General features: G+C 37.6%; 1 protein-coding gene and 1 long non-coding RNA gene across 2 annotated transcripts in view; both read right to left on the bottom strand.

Moving 5' to 3' along the window:
• The window catches only part of mgl (low-density lipoprotein receptor-related protein megalin), a 265,391-nt gene that overhangs the window by 105,797 nt on the left and 137,921 nt on the right, over positions 1 to 21,673 (bottom strand). The window lies entirely within an intron of this gene.
• Positions 7,628 to 21,673, bottom strand: part of LOC141482889 (uncharacterized) — a 113,730-nt gene continuing 99,684 nt past the window's right edge. The window contains exon 3 of the long non-coding RNA XR_012465784.1: positions 7,628 to 10,204. This is a non-coding gene — a long non-coding RNA (uncharacterized lncRNA). The remainder of the gene's footprint in view (positions 10,205 to 21,673) is intronic.

The raw sequence follows: 21,673 nt of genomic DNA, 5'->3' as shown, positions 1-21,673 counted from the left end.
ACAGAAACCACGTAAATCCAATGTAAAATGTTAGCTTTGCTTGAGATTCGCCTAGCTCAATGACAATTTTTACTCATGTAACGAGGGTGTAAAAATGGGAAACTAAGTCCCTTCTTGGCTGGCCCCCAACGTGGGGTGCCAGATGAGCCAAAATGGATAATCTCAGGGTTGTATTATCGAAGGTTGGTAAGGCTGGCAAAGAAAATGAGAAACATTGTGTTACCCTTTTTGTTATTCGTAGCAGTTGTCAAAACTTGCAGCTTCAGCTCCTCACTGAAAGAAGACATTCGTCTTACACATATCAGGCGGTTTCGTGTAATGATGTTACATCAAATTTTGAACCTGTTGAGCACGGTGTTCCACAGGGTTCAACACTTGGGCCCCTGCTCTTTGTTATTTATATTAATGACATATGTAATTTCATGTCTCCCTATGAGTCCATTCTCGATGCAGATGACACAACTTTAATTTATAGCGATCAATCATCATCGAACATTCCACAAGTAATGGAAAAAGTTGAAAATCAAGCCAACACTTGGTTTCAACAAATAAATTGAAGTTGAATAGTGATAAAACTCAAAATCTTGAGTTCACCACTGTTGGTTCAGCTAACGAAAGTGTAAAATTACTTGGCATTACTCTCGACAGTATTTTATCTTGGCATCAACATACAGATCTTCTCGCAAATACACTATCTAGTGTAATATATATCCTTCGTCAACTGCAAAACATCACAAGCGGTGAGATTCTAAAAATGACGTATTTTGCATTATTCCACTCACACATCAGCTACGGTGTTGTTCTTTGGGGGAACTCTCCTGGTTCGATGATAATTTTCAAACTACAGAAAAAAACTATTCTATTCTTTTCTATTCATATAAAAATAAATGTTTGAATTGCATCGCGACCTAATGACGTTTGTGTTAATTTGGAAATTCGAATAAATATTGAAGTGAAAGACATTTTGTGAGGACTGGCGGCCCCCTACGCCAGTAACCAGGCTGGATGTCGACGGATTCGACGAGGTCGTTAGTGCGATAATAGAGGTGTTAGTTGTGAAAGTCATATTGAAAGGACTGGCAGCCCCCTAGTCAAAAAATCAAATGTTTTTATAAAAGAAGTAAATGAGAAAACTTAGGATGGCAGCATTGCCAGCAAGAGCAAGGCAGCTGCGCCCCCGGACATAGCAACTGTTCACTATGAAGAGGAGGAGTCTGGCTAAATGCGCTCGACTGAGAAGCATCGGCCTTATAAATTCGAGAAGAAGAAGCTAACTTCAGGGCAGGGCTGCTCCTGGCTATACAATTATACGAATTGCTATACAATTCTATATTTTTTCGTACAGGCACACCACATTGAAAAGCATTTTGACTTCATTTGGTTTTGCATTACGTTATAGATTCGAACAAGGCCACAAATTTCAATCACTTCGTCCTTCAATAGTGGAGTAATCTGTCTATCTCTGTCTTCCGTCTCATTATGATAGGCGTGTCCGTCTGTCATAGAACTCATAGATCACGATCATGTCGATCACAGAGCACTTAATTTTCAGATCTGTCAAATCTGTAGAAAACCGCTGACGCTAAAAGAAAAATAAACCCAGTGAGAAAAAAAAATTTAAATAAATATTTATGAATGGTAATTGGTAGCTCACCTCACCCCTCTTGATATTTGTTTTAGGGTACTTTGTGTTGTCATTTGATTTCATACATAATATAAGCTGAAGCTAGATTAGTGAATGCAGAATTTTCAATTAATATTAATGCAAATAGTATTCAAATCAATATATAACCACTTCAAAATATTCATATTTCACATACGATAGAGTGTCTGCGCATGCGCTAATCACTTTATTGCATCTCTGCAACATACGGGAAGCTGTCACTTGTCAATTATTCTGATGACAGTGTTGGCGACCATTGATGCTATACAATTATAGCGAAAAGCTATAATTGTATAGAAAATTTACTCTTTTCATTTTTCCCTAATGCGCCAAAATAAATTTATACCTCACTCATAGATGTACTGTGTAAAAACATACAGTCTGCTGCAATCATAACCCACCCTTTTGCCGTAATCGCATATAAATAGGATTGCGTATGTTCTGTTTGCTGGCGTATTCACCAGTTGGAAATAAGGATCAATTTAACCCTGAACCAACAAAAGGTAGATACTCTTACTTTAATATTCCTACCAAATCAGGACCGAAAATCCAACATACAACGTTGAACTCTGATCCTCCCTTAGTACACAGTCTTTTGTCATCGCTTTGCAAAAACGCGATAAAAATTCGGTCCAGCAGAAACACCGAGTGTTTTATATTACTTTCCGAGTTCGGTTTTTCTTTCGTTTCCGTCTGTTTCATTATGCTCCGCTGGATTTTCTATTGCTGTTAAATATGGCTTGTCAACCAAACAAGAATGTATTGTTCTTCTAATGGATCAATTCGGGCGTCCCGGAAATTTATGGGATTATATAATTGTTGTTGAGGATTTAGAGTGATGAGAAAAAGATATATAATTGTATCCAGAGAAAAGTTATTGTGTCTCTGATAGCAAGTTTTCGTTTTGTAGGAAGTTTGGATGACAATGAAAGATTGGTGGATTTTTTTAGATACACTTTGACGAAGCATTGCGAACGGATTTCTGAAAATAATTGATTGGGCTGTTTGTGATATCAATGAAAAATAAGAAACCTACGGTTATTTGTTGATACAGGGACACGGAGTCTTTAATCAGGACCAGAGATGTTTGGAATATAAGTACATGTCCCTAACGAAACTTGCATAGCTTCGTTATAAAGGCAATAAATGGGAATGTGTCAAAATGAGAGAAAATAATGAAGCTGTATAATCAAAAGAATTTGTCTGTTGAGGAAAAATACAAACTTTCAGTTAGAAGAACAGACCCTCTACAAAATAATGGGAGCCATGAAAGAAAACCAGAGAATGTGAAAAACTTTGAAGGAACTGAATTATAGATGGAAAAAACGAAACAAATGTGCCAAGTCACTTGAACACTTTCCGTGAAAGTATCTATAGAAGAGGGACAATTCTTCAACCTTTCTTCGATGTTTCAATTTTGGCACACAATCTCTAACATATCGACCGGTATTTCACGTATAAATGCTTCAATATTGGCTTCCAGAGTGCCAGTCGTTGCTGGTTTATCCCTATAGACATGAGCCTTAACTAGCCTCACGAGAAATAATCCAAAGGCGTTAAATCACACGATCTAGGAGGCCAATTGTCGGACCCCAAACGGACACGCGTGCGGTGTGACATGTGGCACCGTCTTGTTGAAACCATATGTCAGGCATGTCCAATTCTTCCATTTTGGGCAACAAAAAGTCGTTAATGATCACAAGGTAGCGCTCGCCATTCACAGTAACGTTCCGGCCATTGTCCACACCAAACAGTGACTTTTTCGGGATGCATCGGTAGCTCTTGCAATGCTTGTGGCTGGTCTTATCTCCAGATGCGGCAATTTTGCTTGTTAACGTATCCATTCAACCAGAAATGATCCTCGTCGCTGAACAAAATTTTTCGATAAAAATGTGGATCTTCCTCCAAATATGCCAGCGTTCATTCACCAAATGTTAGACGTTGTGAGAGGTTGTGTGGCTTCAATTCTTGCACCAGCTGTACCTTTTAAGGTTTTACACCCAAATCCTTTCGCAAAATGTTCCACGTAGTGGAGTAACAAAGGCCCAACTGCTGCGAACGGCGGCGAATCGACATTTCACGGTCATCACGAACACTGGCGGATACAGCCGCAATATTTTCTTCGGTCCTCACTCTAAGTATGCCTGTTGGTGGTTTAATGTCCAATAATGTAAACTGGGTTCGAAATTTAGTCACAAGCTTTTAAGTAGCTCCCTCAGTAGGCCGACGAAACTGCCCATAAATTGGAAGAAGTGCACGATGCACTTTCTTCACCAAGCATCAATTTTGCTAATAAAATTCAATAATTTGCAAGTGTTGCTCATTTGTAAGTCGATTCATGGTTAAATTATAGACCAAACTGAACAAGTTTGACAGTGACACAAGACGCGATTCACGCGTGATCTGTCAAAAACAGTGTTGCCAAAAAGATACCAGCAAAAAAATCACTCATTATAAGAAAACAAATTATAGCAAAACCTTACTTTCATCAACCTCACCAATTGTTATGTCCAGTAAATCCCCTCTACTGTTCTTCCCTCAAACTTTTCGACAAAAATTGAGCGCTCCTTGTATTCTCAGCGGGTGTAAAATCTTCCTGAAAGGAGTATTTTCCCCAAGAAGAAAGGCGAATATGAAATATCGGCGACGGGCCATTCTTTCCCTCAGAAACGACAACGGCCGAACACGGAACAGGGAATAAGTTAACGTGTTCGGAACAGACCTTGATGAAAAACCCTACACGGGAGAACTTCGACTCGTAATTCAAAGCAAAGACACCGAAAATGGTCTCTACTTTCAGTTCTCGAACAAAGAATCTATATTTATGAACTCCGGAAAACGGCAGAGAGATTATGTTTCGTAGAGAGGAAAGAAGAGCTGATAATTAATATTTTTGGAACTCGGAGTTGAGGATAGTGGCAAAAAGTTTATTGACTTATACAGGATGTTTCTTGATAGCATGGTAATATTCAAGGTCTGCATTCTCTTGATTTTTTTGTTTGATGAATGTATAAGGTTGTTTCAAACGTATATTGGCCAAACAGGAAGAACAGTTTCTCAAATAATCAAAGAACATAGAAGTTTTGTGAAAAAAAGGTGCAAATCACCTTTTAGCAGAAGGATATAAGTTCAATCACGACGTGTTACATTTAGAAGAGAAAAGTTAAAACGAGTCATTCCTATATAAATTTGAGATTATTTTATATAATCGCATATATGCTTCTGTTCAACGGCAACTATGTTCAACATCAACATGGATTTGTTACTAAGCGTTCTTCTGTAACAAATCTAGTCATTATTACTCAATTTATTTCCGAAGCATTAGATAACAATGGCCAAGTTGATGTTATATACACGGATTTCTCTAAAGTCTAAAGCATTTGATGAAATTGATCATGGTATCTTGCTCAATAAACTGATGAGTTTTGGTTTTTCAAACACTGCCTGTCAGCTGATGCAATCCTATCTGACATGTAAAAAACAATTCGTGTCCTATACAGGTTATAAATATAGAACATAAATAGCTTCTTCTGGTGTGCCTCAGGGCTCCAACCTAGGTCCTCTTTTGTTTTTATTGTTTATTAATGACTTATGTGAAAGTTTAGCTTGGGAGCGGTTATGCTTCGCGGATGACTTGAAATTATTTTCTATAATTAAGGAAGTAGGTGATTGTGTAAATCTTCAATCTCATTTACAATTTCTTGTTGCTTGGTGTAGCAATAATAAATCAACTCAATGTGGAGAAATGTAAAGTAGTGAGTTATAGTCAAAAAAAGATGTTTATACATTCCCGTATGTAATACAGGATTCAGATCTGCTGAGATGTAATGAGATCAAAGACCTAAGGGTAATATTCGATCATAAATTAACATTTGGTAGACATATTTCACAAAAAGTTTCAGAATCTCTCAGAGCTTATGGTTTTATTGTTAGAAATTGCAGAAACTTTCATAATATTAAAGCCATGAAGCTGTTGTATTTCACCTACGTACGTTCGAAGATAGAATATGTAAGTATCGTCTGGAGTCCATTCTATGAGATTCATAACATAGTCATTGAAAGAGTTGAAAAAAGTTTTGTAAATTTCTAATTTTTAGAATAGATGGTTCTTACCCTGAGAGAGGTATCAGTAATGATGCCATATATGAACGTTTGGAACTTTTTAGCTTAGAGCCTCGCAGAAAATGTGCGTCGCTCATATTTTTATTCAAGTTAGTGAATGAGAGAGTTGACTGTCCTAAAATTCTTGAACGAATTAACTTCAATGTACCACGACCAGCTTCACGATCTCAATCCATTTTTAGACCTCTCAGAGCAAGAACTAACATTATGCTCAATTCCCCAATATATGTTATGTGCATAAAAAATTTCAATAGCATTTGTGTCTATGGTGATTTATTTTTCACTAACCTTCATAACATTATTAGAATTGCTAACGTGTACTTGAAGTAGGTAATTAGAATTAGTTTTTCTTTTTTGTTCATTTCATTTTTCGTTTATGGTTAAGTATTGTGAATAAAAATTTTTTTCTACACCCGTACTCTAACAATACATTTATATGACCATAATCCGTTTCATAATGATATCCATTATGATACAGATTTTTCATAACGATACAGATTATCAACCAATAGAAACCCATAATTTTTCTATCAAGAATCCTGTTCCTTTGTTTGTCCTAGATTCTAACCTAAGTAACTAATTGCTTTATTTGTCAAAATCAGTTTTCATATTACCTACCTATATTATCAAAATGTCTGAAAACAGCGATATAGAAGGAATACCATCGACTCCAATATTTTTAAATGTTCAGATTAATTACAGTTGTTATATTCAATATAAATATAATTAGAATCTTTATAGTTTTCATATATCCATGATAATACCATTAAGTTTGTGTTTTTTTAAAAAAATATGAGTTAATTACTGTAAATATGTTCAATACAAATATAATATTTATAGTTTTTCATTATTTATCGGGTTTAGAAAAAATAGCGTATGCAACTCTCATGTAATGGTTATTAATACACTCGCATATACCATACAAAACTCGCCTTCGGCTCGTTTCGTATCCCGGTTAATGCTCGTGTCTTAATAACCATCATTACATGATCGTTGCATAATATACTAATATTGTCCTGTAAATGGGTAACTGTTGGACAATAAAGCTATTATTATTATTATAAATATTATGTAAGGTATTTAATACTGATACTGTACAAAAAACGTGAAACACGTCAAATTTAGTTGAACCATCCATCCAACAACCGAACTGTCAAATATCTCTGTCTAGGGACAGGTTTTTGTGTATCCAACCCTCAAACATTTTTGACATCACATTGATAAAAAACGTCAGAAAAAGTGCTATGATACAATTCCGTAACGTATAGGCTGTTCAAGTTAAGAAGAGAATGACGTAATTTTTGGTAATTTTGTATATCCAACATAACAACGTTAAAATTCCCACTGAAATGCATTCAACAGCAATGAAACTAGTAACATTTCATTTTGTAAGTTGCTCAACTGATAGTAAAATTTCAGACGTTGCCGAATCGAAAAAAACTCGAAAACTGTCAGTCTTTCTTTTCTTTTCAGAACTACATGTCTTTTGATAAGACCTGCGTATATTCAATATGCCTGAAGAATTGTCGAAATAGTCCCAACAAATACTGAAAGTAAGTGAGGATAATAGCAATATAACATATCAACAGTACAAAAAAATTCGAAAGTTCGAAATAATGCACATGTTGACAACGCCGTAACTTGTCATCTCGTGACGTCATTCTCTTCTTAACGTGAACACCTATATGTGACTTTCCACCAATGAATAAATGGTCACAATGACATGTTAAAGGTAATGAATTTTTTTATATTTAGTAAACAACGGAAGTTTATAACATACTAGCTATAAATAATAATAATAATAATTGAAATATGGGAGGCGTAGAGCCTTCATACCCACTAATTAACATCAAAATCAAAGAACGCCACATGAAAACGAATTCTAATGAAAGAGGTCCGAACTGAATAGAATGAGAAAGAAGAATCAACTGTCAAAAATATATAAAGAAATAAAATCGAGATGACATGGAACAGTGACAAGCGATTTGCAAACACAGAACACAACAAAATAAGGGCCACTACATACATATCAATTCGTGTTCTGAGCAAACAGATCCCATACCATCTATACATGCCACCTTGTTACAATGATTTGTAAAAGTAGTCCTATGGGTTGAATTATGAGATTAATATGGTTGGAAGAACAACTGTTACGATCAGCACCACCATACGGGACAACTATTGCCCAGACAAGGAATGAAGAAGAGGTATCAAACATCTGGAGCTGACCACCAAACAACTGTACAACCACACTGATAAAATGAATAAAATATGGGTTTTACATGATCTGCATGTTCTCGGACAATAATATTCGTTATCAGACCAAATCCATCGTAATCCATTGTTAAAACTTCATCAAAAGTATGTTTCGCATGGATTGTCGCCGAATTTCGTATGACTCTGGATGCAAACGACGTTTTCAGCTTCACCGCATCCAGTTTCAACATACCTAGGAACACTGCGGAAACTGTTGAACGCGGCAAAGTTATAATAAACCGCAGAATGAGCCTGCATCTGCAACTATAAATTACGACCGTATGAGCATCACTAACCAGAGAATTTACTATTTCCTCCAGTTTATTTGCACCAGTTACCGCTTGTGCTCTAACTGAAAGATATGGAGGAATATATTTGTAGAGATAAAGCATGGTGAAGTTTGAATAATATAGCGGAATAGGAATTCAGTTTTTTACGACAAACTCACGTATGACTGAAGAAAAAGTCTTTATTCGAATCAAAATTTGTAGATGAATCAATATACACAAAATCATTTATGTATTGGGGACTAGTGCTGACTTCCAGTTTTCAATAATTAATAAGGAAGGTCTGGCATTCAAAATCTCAAGATGTTGAATTTTGTGCAAATATGTTGTCCAAAGTGACATTCCAGTTCGAACGATACCTTTTGATCAACAATAACTAAAGAACACTGAGGATACACTAACAAAAAGTTTGTCTATTTTCCACGATAGTTCTATATTTGTTGACTAGTTTCGGTTATTACACCACTTTCAAAATGCTTTGTTATATTTTCATATTCATGCTACTGGTCTCAAAACCGTAATATTCCACGCTGATGTACTGAAATGCGAATTGGTTGTATATCAAGCTTTTCAAAAAAAATCTTCTCTCATTCACATATTCGTCTGAGAACAAATTGTTGATTTTACTTCATGAGGAATTTGAACGAAGAGCTTTGTAGGTGAAGGCCAGCTTTTTCATTTTCCTTGACTTTGCAGCGCCACCTCGTAGCAATGGGTCCCTCAAATACTTTCAATTTTCAAATTTTGAATGTAATCTTTGGTAGAAACTGAAGAAAACAATGACATTTTAATATTTTCTTCATTTTCCTTGAGTTTGTAGCGCCACCTTGTGGCAATGGAACCCTCAAATACCTTCAATTTTCATATTACAAATGTAATCTTTGGTAGAAACTTAAGAAAACAATGACATTTTTATATTTTCTTCATTTTCGTTGAGTTTGCAGCGCCACTTCATGGCAATGGAACCCTCAAATACCTTCAATTTTCATATTACAAATGTAATCTTTGGTAGAAACTGAAGAAAACAATGACATTTTTATATTTTCTTCATTTTCGTTGAGTTTGCAGCGCCACTTCATGGCAATGGGTCCCTCAAATACCTTCAATTTTCAAATTACAAATGTAATCTTTGGTAGAAACTGAAGAAAATAATGACATTTTGATATTTTCTACATTTTCCTTGAGTTTGCATCGCCACCTCGTAGCAATGGGTCCCTGAAATACCTTCACTCACGAGATCCACTTGTATCGGAGAAAACTCATCGCGACGTACAAAACAATGACATACTTACGCTAGTTCAAACACAGAGCTGATAATTGGAAACTGTGCCGTATCGTGCATTCATTGTATTCGATTTTCACGGTCTGGTAGATTTATGGCGCTGGCTGGTAATAAGTTCTTCGTACATAACTCTCCTGAATTGGCTTTTCATTTCGAAAAATTCCTGGATCTAATTTATTGGTTTGAATTCAATTATCGTCTTTTGTTAGCACAGTTGTGAAAAATGGAATGAAATATGAATTCGGCAGAGGCTTTAATAAGCTCGTACGTTTTGTAATTAAACTTCATAATTTCCGTTTCTGTCACATTTACGGGTACACTGAGAGACAGATAACAGTGACATTTGCGAAAATTTTCAGAAAAAACAATGTAGAAGGGCCTTCAGGCCATATGCCAGGTAGTTTATCTCGTTTATCTTTGATACTCGAGGACTGAGTTCTCTGTCGATCCCATAGATGGCGTTTTCGTGAGGAGATGTCATTGCCCTCACATAAAAATTATAGATAAGTTTTTTCAAATACATACTGTTCTCTCATTGAAACACGGTTATGTTGAGTTTCCAGATGTCACTGGAATATTTGAAAACAACCATACCTGCAACAAATATTAAATTTAATTTCATGATACGATCAAAAATTATTCAGGTGGCCTAGCTTCCAGAATTTTAAAATAATTGGGTAAACTACGAATGAGGCTTATATTCTAAGACTTGAGAAATATTAGGTGACCTGGCAACCTGACTGCGCCCACAATATTTGAAAATCATTGAGTGGTCTGTCAATCAGCTTTTAGCTTTCGCTAAAAAGATTTTGAAACAGTTGGATAAGCTATGAACGGGTCTAGTTCATCGCAATAGTATTTCAGGGTGAAAACACTTGTTTTTATCCTTACAGTATTGTAAATAAATAACTAAATCAATATTTTGCATCAATAAATAAATCAATACAGCTTACGCCACCTATTGAAGAGAGTCCGAAGTTTATGTCTTATTTGGATAGATCTGTCATTAAAAAAAGAGTATCTGTCTTTTTGTATAGATGGTGGGACGGCCCATTATCAAATTGTTTCATATTAAATTTGCAATTTTCAGGATTTTGAAATCGCCGAGTAAAATTTCATAATTGTTGAATAGCTGGCTGGCAATGCGGCTGTATTATTAAGATTTCATAGTTGAATGAGCTGTGAACGCAGTTTCACTTCTAGAATTATAATTGTGTGAGCCGTGAGTAAGTTATTCTGAAACCGAATTAAGGCTTGAAAAGATATATCCATACGTAATAAATCTCAGAGCGGTTTTTCGAGACATCATCTCCTTTCAAAGGATTCACATTCGAAAAAGCCAGTAAACGTTGTAATACTAGGTATATGCAATAAAGAAACTCTCATACATGCAAAGCGGTAAAAACATCAAGGTTTCCTTTGCGCCTTCAATGAAAATAAAAGCTTTCGTTCAAATCATGCATCCTCAAAGCGATCGCTCTGACGGCGTTTCCCGCTTTCTGTTTCCACGCCGACTTCACTCCATCATTTCTCGATAGCTGGAAAAATATAGCTTTCTGAATATGTAATATGCATGTCGAAGTACATCTTATGTTCAGCCGACCAAGATAAACAACACTCGTAGAGTCGACGGTACGGGGCGAGGGCGAGCTCATATCTATGATTGGAAATTGAATTCGAAATACTGGCGGAGCAGAATTTTCAATTTTCTTCAAATTGCTCGAATAAATCTGTCAAAGCCCGGGTAAATATAAATCCACTCTTCGGAGCATCACATCGAATCATATATCCAATAAAACGGCGAGAACGCTATGAAATGATTCCCGTTTTTACCCAATCTCCGATCTTTTATGAGGTGCGGGTCTATCCTGCTGTTGGAGTGATTGGATATGAGAACCACTTCGCGCGGTGTAATGGCTGAAATAACGGAAAATGATTCGAAAATTCTGCCGGCAGTTCAAATAGCCAGGTGGATGTTATTCGGATTGAAAGGTTCTTTGGGAAAGGGAATCATTTGATGGGTTCAAGAGGTTAATGATGAAGAACAAGAACAAAACACTACTAAAAATCAATAAAGTACTTGAGGTGTTCTAAGAGCGGTGCCTGTGAGAAAGTAGCGATTCACGTTGGATTTGAATAGCTGGAGATTAAATTCATTTGGAAAATTTTACTCCACATAAACGTATAGTTCTCCAAATGGAAGAATTCTCAAACAATGAAGTTCGCCATCGCGTATTTCTGATATGTACCGCTTTTGGTGGAATCAAACGTGCCAAGTCACTTGAACATCTCCCGTGAAAGTATCTATGAAAGAGAGACAAACATTTAACCTCTTTTTGATTTCAAGACTATCAAGGTTGCAAGTGATGTTCCTGTCTCCAATCAGGCGGCTGGTTTTTTCTGGATGAAATCCAGCAGCTTCAGGATATGTTTAGCGGAGGAGCTCCAGTAATGTCAACAATACTCCAAAGAAGATCTGATCTGAGCTTTATGAAGCATGGTTCGGAATATTGTTCCAAGCTTTTGAGAAGCAGCCTTTGCAATTCCAGTGACATTTCAGGTTAGTTTAGGTTAGATTAGGTCCCCAGCGGAGCAGGCACAAAGTATATGATCTGTTAATGAGGTAGTCGGATAGTCAAGTTGCAAAATGCTCACCTTGATACCCACAACAACCTTCCCATATGAGGGTTTTTGCACGTCAGCCTGACCTGACGATGCCTTAGATTCAGCCGTGCAGGGCTTTTTCGCCTCTAGTTTTGGTGAGACCTCACTTGAGCGCAAAGTTATGCTAACCTGCTCATGTGGGGTTAGTTCCCCCACCTGAGACAGATTCTGCGTACGCCGCAGCTCTCGCTCCTGAACTAAATTTACAGAGAGGTCCGTTGGAGTCGTAAACTCGACATCCATCTCCTCTGTAGACTCGCTCCTGACCTTAATTTACAGAGAGGTCAGTTGGAGTCGTGAACTCGACATCCATCTCCTCTGTAGACTCGCTCCTGAAATTGATTTACAGAGAGGTCAGTTGGAGTCGTGAACTCGACATCCATCTCCTCTGTAGACTCGCTCCTGAACTTGATTTACAAAGAGGTCAGTTGGAGTCGTAAACTCGACATCCTTCTTCTCTGCAGACTCGCTCCTGAAGTCGATTTACAGAAAGGTCAGTTGGAGTCGTGAACTCGACATCCATCTCCTCTGTAGACTCGCTCCTGAACTTGATTTACAGAGAGGTCAGTTGGAGTTGTAAACTCGACATCCATCTTCTCTGTAAACTCGCTTCTGACCAAAGTTTACAGGGAGGTCAGTTGGAGTCGTAAGCTAGACATCCATCTCGTCTATAGACTCAGCGTCAGAAAGAATTTTTAAGTTTACTCTGTCCATAAAAGTCCCACGAGTGGCTTGGGAAAGAAGGTCAATAACGCAGAGCGGCGGACAACATTTGCATAAAATCATCTTCCAACATTGAATTATATTGATCGTTCTATCACCTCCACAAGCCACATAAAAACAGTTGTTTTGTTATTTATTTATATATAGGAAGATAGGTTGAGTGCACAAAATGTCATATGTCACAGAATGTATCGGAACTCTGAACATAAGTAAACAGAACAGCACGCCTCTGAAATATGTCATCTATGTTTGTCTCATTCAGGTAACAGATTCATTTTCCTTTATTAGCTATAACCGATGTTATAGAAACGAATCCCTTTAAATGTTGAATGATTTTCGTCAGGATGAACATTTCCCATTCAATGTTCATATGAAAATAGGCGTTTCGGCAGTATTTTTTTTTTGGTAGTATCTGATAGAAACTTCTGTGCATCATTTACATATCTTTTCAAATAGTTTATTTTGAACCTGATTGCTGTCTTTCTTTTTTTCAACAGTTTTTGTGTAAAGAAGAAGAAATAGAAAGTTAAGCAGCTTTTTCCCCAGGAGTTCGGAGTTTCAGAAGAAATGGATAAGTCACACAACTCACAGGCAGCAAAAAAAATTAAACAACGTCGTTGAACTCAAGTGAGTTTTTTTCAATCGTATCGAGCACTTGTATAAAAAAACTTTGATCGAATACTACTCATAGCGATACCGCTGTCCAGACTGTCATAAACAGAATCCAAAAGTCACCCCCACAAGAGCCGCATTCCCTTCAAACGTATCATGTGTGATTTCCAACCCCGACAAAGAATCGAGAATCCAGGTAGATCCGGAGAACGGCGTGCGGCGCATTAGGGAACTAAAGCACCTCATATCCCCGGATTTACACGTCGCAAAACGCGGAATTTTCTCACAAAACAAAATTCCCGGCTGCCAGGTACAAGAAACGACATTAATAATGAAATAAATTCGAGTCGGATTTCGAATGCAGAGCGTTATAGCGCGATAAAAAGCCCTACGGCGCCCAGGGATGAAGGCCTGTCCGCTTGGTTTTGAGGGTGGGGCACGGGGAATGAGATTTTGGATCGGTTTTCGTTGTCATTTGTGAGTTAAAATGTGATTACATATTCAGTTATACAATAACATTGTTTTTAATCCGTTTTCAATCCGATTTTTTTGTGTACGACTATATAGATAAGAATCCACACTGTGTTACCCTAGTAACACAAAGTATTATGTTAGCTTGGCAGTTGTCAGTCAGAGATTGGGTTGAAAAACTTCTGACAAATGAAATTGTAGCTTAAGCTACAGGAGCTGAAAGAAAAGGTTGCGTCTGTAGTGAATAACCTCCTGCAGTCCACGACAAAAGTTCCTCGTGATGTCTCATGACGTTTCAACGACCACCGTCAAGAAATACCTCAAAAGACATACGTTTCACCTTTATGAACTGAAGATTTACATGAATTGAGCGAAGATGACTCTGACACAAAATTGCAGTTTTGTGTCCGAAACTTTGATTCAAAATCAAAACCACATAAAAAGTACTCAAACGGAAACGTCAACAGCCAAAATGTGGGGTATTGGTGAGACATAAACCCTTATATTTTTCGAGGTCACACTAAAACTCCTGAGAAAATGAGTATCTGGTAACCTGGTCAATGCTCTAGCCAACACTGCACTGATTGTGAAGTCATTTTTGACCAAGCGTGTGATTCCTTTGTTGGAACATCTATCCGTTTCACCAAATCTAGCTCCGTGTGACTTTTTGATGTTCCTGAAAGACAGAAAGCATTGAACGAACCAGGCCAATGCTCTAGCTAACACTGCACTGATTGTGAAGTCATTTTTGACCAAGCGTGTGATTCCTTTGTTGGAACATCTATCCGTTTCACCAAATCTAGCTCCGTGAGACTTTTTGATGTTCCTGAAAGACAGAAAGCATTGAACGAACCAGGCCAATGCTCTAGCTAACACTGCACTGATTGTGAAGTCATTTTAGACCAAGCGTGTGATTCCTTTGTTGGAACATCTATCCGTTTCACTAAATCTAGCTCCGTGTGACTTTTTGATGTTCCTGAAAGGCAGGAAGCATTGAACGATCTAGGCCAATGCTCTAGCTAACACTGCACTGATTGTGAAGTCATTTTTGACCAAGCGTGTGATTCCTTTGTTGGAACATCTATCCGTTTCACCAAATCTAGCTCCGTGTGACTTTTTGATGTTCCTGAAAGACAGAAAGCATTGAACGAACCAGGCCAATGCTCTAGCTAACACTGCACTGATTGTGAAGTCATTTTTGACCAAGCGTGTGATTCCTTTTTTGGAACATCTATCCGTTTCACCAAATCTAGCTCCGTGTGACTTTTTGATGTTCCTGAAAGACAGAAAGCATTGAACGAACCAGGCCAATGCTCTAGCTAACACTGCACTGATTGTGAAGTCATTTTTGACCAAGCGTGTGATTCCTTTGTTGGAACATCTATCCGTTTCACTAAATCTAGCTCCGTGTGACTTTTTGATGTTCCTGAAAGGCAGGAAGCATTGAACGATCTAGGCCAATGCTCTAGCTAGCACTGCACTGATTGTGAAGTCATTTTTGACCAAGCGTGTGATTCCTTTGTTGGAACATCTATCCGTTTCACCAAATCTAGCTCCGTGTGACTTTTTGATGTTCCTGAAAGACAGAAAGCATTGAACGAACCAGGCCAATGCTCTAGCTAACACTGCACTGATTGTGAAGTCATTTTTGACCAAGCGTGTGATTCCTTTGTTGGAACATCTATCCGTTTCACCAAATCTAGCTCCGTGTGACTTTTTGATGTTCCTGAAAGACAGAAAGCATTGAACGAACCAGGCCAATGCTCTAGCTAACACTGCACTGATTGTGAAGTCATTTTTGACCAAGCGTGTGATTCCTTTTTTGGAACATCTATCCGTTTCACCAAATCTAGCTCCGTGTGACTTTTTGATGTTCCTGAAAGACAGAAAGCATTGAACGAACCAGGCCAATGCTCTAGCTAACACTGCACTGATTGTGAAGTCATTTTTGACCAAGCGTGTGATTTCTTTGTTGGAACATTCATCCTTCTCACCAGATTTAGCTGCATGTGACTTTTTCATGTTCCCGAAAGGCAGGAAGGATTGAAACGAACCAGGCCATTGCTCTAGCCCATACTGCCTTGATTGTCATGTCATTTCTGGTCGTGTGATTCTTGTGTTGGATCTGTTTAAATCTGTTTAAAATCTGTTTTTCCGTTAACCAGCTGTCGCACCCCTACGAACGACAACCCTCAGAAGTCGAAACTTGTGCGAGCTAAGGATTAACGAGGTCTTACCTTTTAACGTGTGATTCCTAACACGGGTTGGACGGTAGCAAGTGAAGATCGATCGTTCAGACTAGGGCTTGAACCACCGACCAACACGGCAGTCAATTCGAGTGAGTGAACAAAGCACCCACGCCGAACCGCTTGGTTACCGACTGACCACTCTTCTCACCAGACCTAGCTCCGTGTGACTTTTTTATGTTTGCGAAAGGTAGGAAGCATTGAAAAGAATCGGGATTGATACAGTGGAAGCTGTGAAGAAAAAACAATGGAGTTTATGAACATTCTTTCAGAAAATGACTCAAAACACTGTTTTGAAAGGAGGGAAATTCGATTGAAAAAGGGTAAGGATAGTGAAGGAGGGTATATTGGAGGGGATAAGGTGAAAGTTGCAAAGGAAAAAAATATAATTAAAATATAAATTAGACTTGACGAGTTTGATAAATGGATTTTCATTGCTTGTGAGTATATATTGCTGAATGACAAAGTAGTAACCTGGTACATTTTGAAAATTCAGGTCTGCGAAGATATCCAAAATTATTCAGGACCCAACAAACGTTCATTTAGTTCCAGTAATTTCCCGAATGCACAACAAATTCAGCTCGCATTCTGAGAGTTTCCTTTATTTCTATTGTCTCGAGTTTCAGTTTCCACGCATTTATATTTCATCGGTTCGGCCTAAGGTAGCTAAACTTGGTAATAAGATTCTGCCGGGGTTACGAATTATTTATGGTCTACCTTGAGAGTTGGAATAGTAACGGGATTTTTCTTTTTCCCTGTTTGGTGGTTATTTTTGTGAAATACTGTTATAAATTACAAATGCACTCCATTCAAAAACATGCAATTTTACTTCAGAAATGTGTTTTCAATGCTAAGATATACAGGGTGTTCCTTAAACACATGCTAATATTTAAGGAGGTAATTCTTAGACCCATTTTAAGAAAAAAACTCCCTATGGACGTATGTCCTAAACGCCTTAACTTTTGAGATACAGGGTGGCAAAGTTTTCAAAAATAATCAGTTTTTTAATAATAACTGAGATAATTTTGTAGACATCTTTGGCATATTTGGTACATATGTTCCATGCCTCAAGGCGCATTTTCTGATGTACACAAATTTGTATTTTTTTAAACAGTGGCATCCCTACGGGTTTCGCATTGAATATTTTTGGGGAAAAAGTACTACGCCAATGCTTTCTTTTCAAAATAGAATCATTTTTAAAATCCTCATTTATTTTTGAGAAAATTTGATCTCCTGGTATTTCTTTGTCCGACGCATGATTTTCATTCAAAAAAATAAAAATCGACAGAAAGCAAATTAAGAAATTAGATCAATTCTAAAATGAATGAGAATCTGAAAATTGCTTCATAACGCATTACCAATTCCCTAATAATATTTCAAAACATAATCTGCAAAAAAACTCGTTTTTTCACAAAAACGAGTTTTATTTTATTTTGTGACAGTAAGTTTAAACGAATAGCACAAATTTGTTAATTAGTAATAATGCCAAAACTGATTATAAAAATTGTTGGAAGTGGCCACCTGCACTTAGTATGCATGCTTCCGCCCTTCTACGCATGGAATTACACACCCGTTCAAATATTCCCGGCGTATTTCGTATAGTTTCACACGAGGCAACTATTCGCTCTCTTAAATCTTCTAAAGTATTAACGGGAGTTTTATACATAAGAGTTTTAAGGTGACCCCATAAAAAAATCTAAACTGTTGAGTTCGGGGGATCTTGCTGGCTATTGCTGAGGTCCTCCGCGACCTATCCAACGATTAGGATAAACTGTATTTAAATGGTTTCGGACAATTACACTGAAATGAGCAGGGGCGCCATCGTGCATGTACCATATTCGATTCCTTAACGCAAGTGGCACATCTTCCAATAACCCAGGTAAGTCTTTTTCGAGAAAGTGTAAATAAGAACGACCATCAAGGCGTCCTGGTAGAAAAAATGGGCCTATCAGATGATCACCTATAATTCCTGCCCATACATTAACCGAAACTTGGTGTTGGAAATGGGTTTCGGTTATTGCATGGGGATTTTCTTCAGCCCACACATGATTGTTATGGAAATTTTGAATGGCATTCCGAGAAAAATTTGCTTCGTCTGTGGACAAAATTTATGTTTCAAACTGCGGATTTAGTGCAATACTTTGTAGATACCACTGACTGAAGTTCACACGCTGTGGAAAGTCTCTGGGGAGTAATGCCTGCACTCTTGAAATATGGTATGGGTATAACAAAAAATCAACCAAAATACGCCAAACAATTTGATGACAAATATCCAGAGTTCTAGCGATCTTCCTCGTACTCGTCTCAGGATGTTCCTCAATTTCTTGCAGCACCGCTTTCTCAATTTCAGGAGTTCTTACTACACGAGGTCTACCTTCCGGAGTCCCTTTCTTGAAACTACCAGTTTCCCCAAGTCGACGATGAATATTTGAAAAGGTTCGGCTATCTGGTAAGGCACGATTAGGATATCTTTCCTGATAAATGCGCCTGGCTTCTGTTGCATTACCATCGGCAAGGCCATATACGTAATGCATTTGCGCCATTTCCGCATTCGTATAATTTACCATATTTACTGATATTCAGAAAAACAGCGGACTACCAAAATAACTTCAATAACACTTCAAAATCAATCAAAACGCGCTGTGACAGTTTTTAACACCAACACCTTACTTTAAACCAACATCAATATTAGCTACTGACGTTTGTACATACAGAGAATTCGTTTTTTATTGCTATGGTGGGTACGCTGTTTTTTCTGCTTTTAATCTTCAAAAGAAATCACATATCGACAAACTCCATATTTCCAAGAGGTGCAGTAAATAAATTCTGCTACACGTCATTTATTCCAGGATAACTAAATTTATGTTTTCAAAAATTATTAAGCGGTGCTGCGTTATGATGTAATTTTAATTGAGAACAGTACATCTGACAACAAACAAATACCTTTTAGATCCTCAATTATTTTGCAACAAATCTGATGTCTTAGTTTGCTTTCAGTCGATGCACGATACCGCATCAGATTTTTAAAGAATTGATAATCACTACTTTGGCACGGGCACCGCTCTAAAAGCGCCTTGTTGATTTTCCAGGACGCAGAAGCAACATGGGGTTGAAAGTGAAGTTGCTAATGATCAAAACCGTCATCATGCCTATTATACTGTATGCCTGCACTGCCTGGGGCCAGTGCGCACAGACATACAGGAAGCAGATACAGTCGTTTATGAACGCGATCGTAAGGGCCGCCGTAAACGCGCCGTACTACTTATATCCCAAATAGATATATATATATATATATATATATATATATATATATATATATATATATATATATATATATATATATATATATACAGAGACTTAGACCTGTACACGAAATATGTGGACGTGTATATGAGAGAACACGCAGAAAGCGTGTTCGATAGAATCAGATCGCACAACAACCCAGCGCTACGCGATCTACACGATGCGTTGAACATGGATGACCCCAGGTTCCGAGAAAGGGACAAACATCCAAGGCCGACGAAGCAGAACCAAAGACCGCCACCACGAGTCGCCGTTAGGCGACTCCGGTAAGTACACTAATCAGATTTTCTTCCAGCAAGTTCACCGCAGAACAACTCGACCGCGATCCAATTATCCTTAGATTGACTAAGGAACGCCCGACGTTAATAGCAATAGCAGCCGGTTAGTTTTTGGAGGCCCCCATGCAAAAATTCAGTTAGGAATAGTCAGACAAAACACTTTTTACCGATTGCGAAAGAATAGCACCTACCAAAGAATAGCACCGACCAAAAGAGGTCAGATGTCAATCTTGCTGAAGTGCCCATCAGTGAGTTGAGGACCGCTCGGAGAGCGGGGGTGGATGGAATGGGGTAGTAGGTTCTCCTCGCTAAATAGCTGGGGGGGAAGCTTCTACTTCAGGGCACTCAACCCGGGAGGGGGCATGGGGGGGGGATGATTTTCCTGTTACATTCCAAAAATGGTAAGAGCCTAATGAAAGCCCTATATTATAAAGTATACATTGTCCCAAATTTTCATATAATCAACAACCTATCACACATCTAATGAGCGTATTATAATATATTATTCGGTCAAAACAGTTAATCCACAGTATTTTGTATACAGTAATTTCATAAAGGCTGATTTGTGGTTAGAATTTTCCTACGCGCAGACCCACGCGTCGATGTCTTAGGTCTGCGCAAACGACGAGTTTAAGACAGGCATGCAATCAAAGCGTTTAAACACTGCTCAACATAACAAATATTCATATAAACTGCTCAAAAAAATACAGTCGATGAAAACCATGTTGGGCACCTAAGAAAATTGTACAAATGATAATTTTGCATTTGTGTAATATTCAAGTAACCCAGATCATTTCGACAATGATGAACTATGTTTCAAGTAGATTTTAAAAATTCATGGGATCGGATGTGACAAAATATACTTTAATTTCAACAAGAAAAAAGACAAGATGAAGAACGAGTTTTGTTACGCATGAACCATGGTACTGTGCAAGAGCTCTCTAGGAGAAATAACGAGTCCCTGTGTGTATACAACCGTGATAGCATGGTCTGCACTGATGAGGAACACTTCAAAACGGTTCGCAGTTGGTTCCTTGTTCGAATCAGGCGAAGTCCCACTATTTGTCCTAGAGAGCTCTTGCAAAGTTGTTTCTTCAAAGTGAGAATCTTTGCAATTATGTCTGAGGCGACTTGGATTCCGTCGTAAGGTATTTTTGATAGTCAAATTTACATTATATAAGAAGTTGCTGACTAATAGGAATTGTTTCATTTAGAATAACTGTTTTTAATCTACGCAGCAACTTTTCGGGGTTGATTAGACATCTAGACTTGTATAGATTCAAATATCAATATTTGTCAATATATGTCGAGTTATTAGCTAAAGAAGTAGTTGTTTTCTGTCGGAAAACATATATAATAGTATAGTCAAAATGCATTTGGACTTGTCAGTGATTTTATTATCAATTTTTACTTGGATAAAAGCTGGAAGCAGCAAAACAACCTATTATCTTACAGTGTAAATAATTCATAACTTCCGACTCCGAAAACTCTCACATACATTTATAGTTAGTACATACATACAAAAAAATTATTTTTGTATGATTGAACACTACATACTTAATTACTTTTTTACTTCTTCAAGTCCTGAATAGTAACTACATAATTCAGAAAGAATAGGCTCTACAGATTCCTTAATCTTGAGTGATGAATTCGATTAGGAATATTTTTAATAATTGGTCCTTAATATAATCGAATCGGCAAACTCGTCCGCCATCTTGAATTCTCCAATCAATAAATGAATATGCTATATTTGGCCCCAAAAATCA

The sequence above is a fragment of the Leptinotarsa decemlineata genome, unplaced genomic scaffold, assembly GCF_025532065.1.
Source record: "Leptinotarsa decemlineata unplaced genomic scaffold, Ldec_3_MD MMD2_tig00002082_RagTag_RagTag, whole genome shotgun sequence".
NCBI classification, from domain to species: domain Eukaryota; kingdom Metazoa; phylum Arthropoda; class Insecta; order Coleoptera; family Chrysomelidae; genus Leptinotarsa; species Leptinotarsa decemlineata.
Note: the sequence above shows the minus strand (reverse complement) of the source record. Positions and strands in the feature narration are given on the sequence as shown.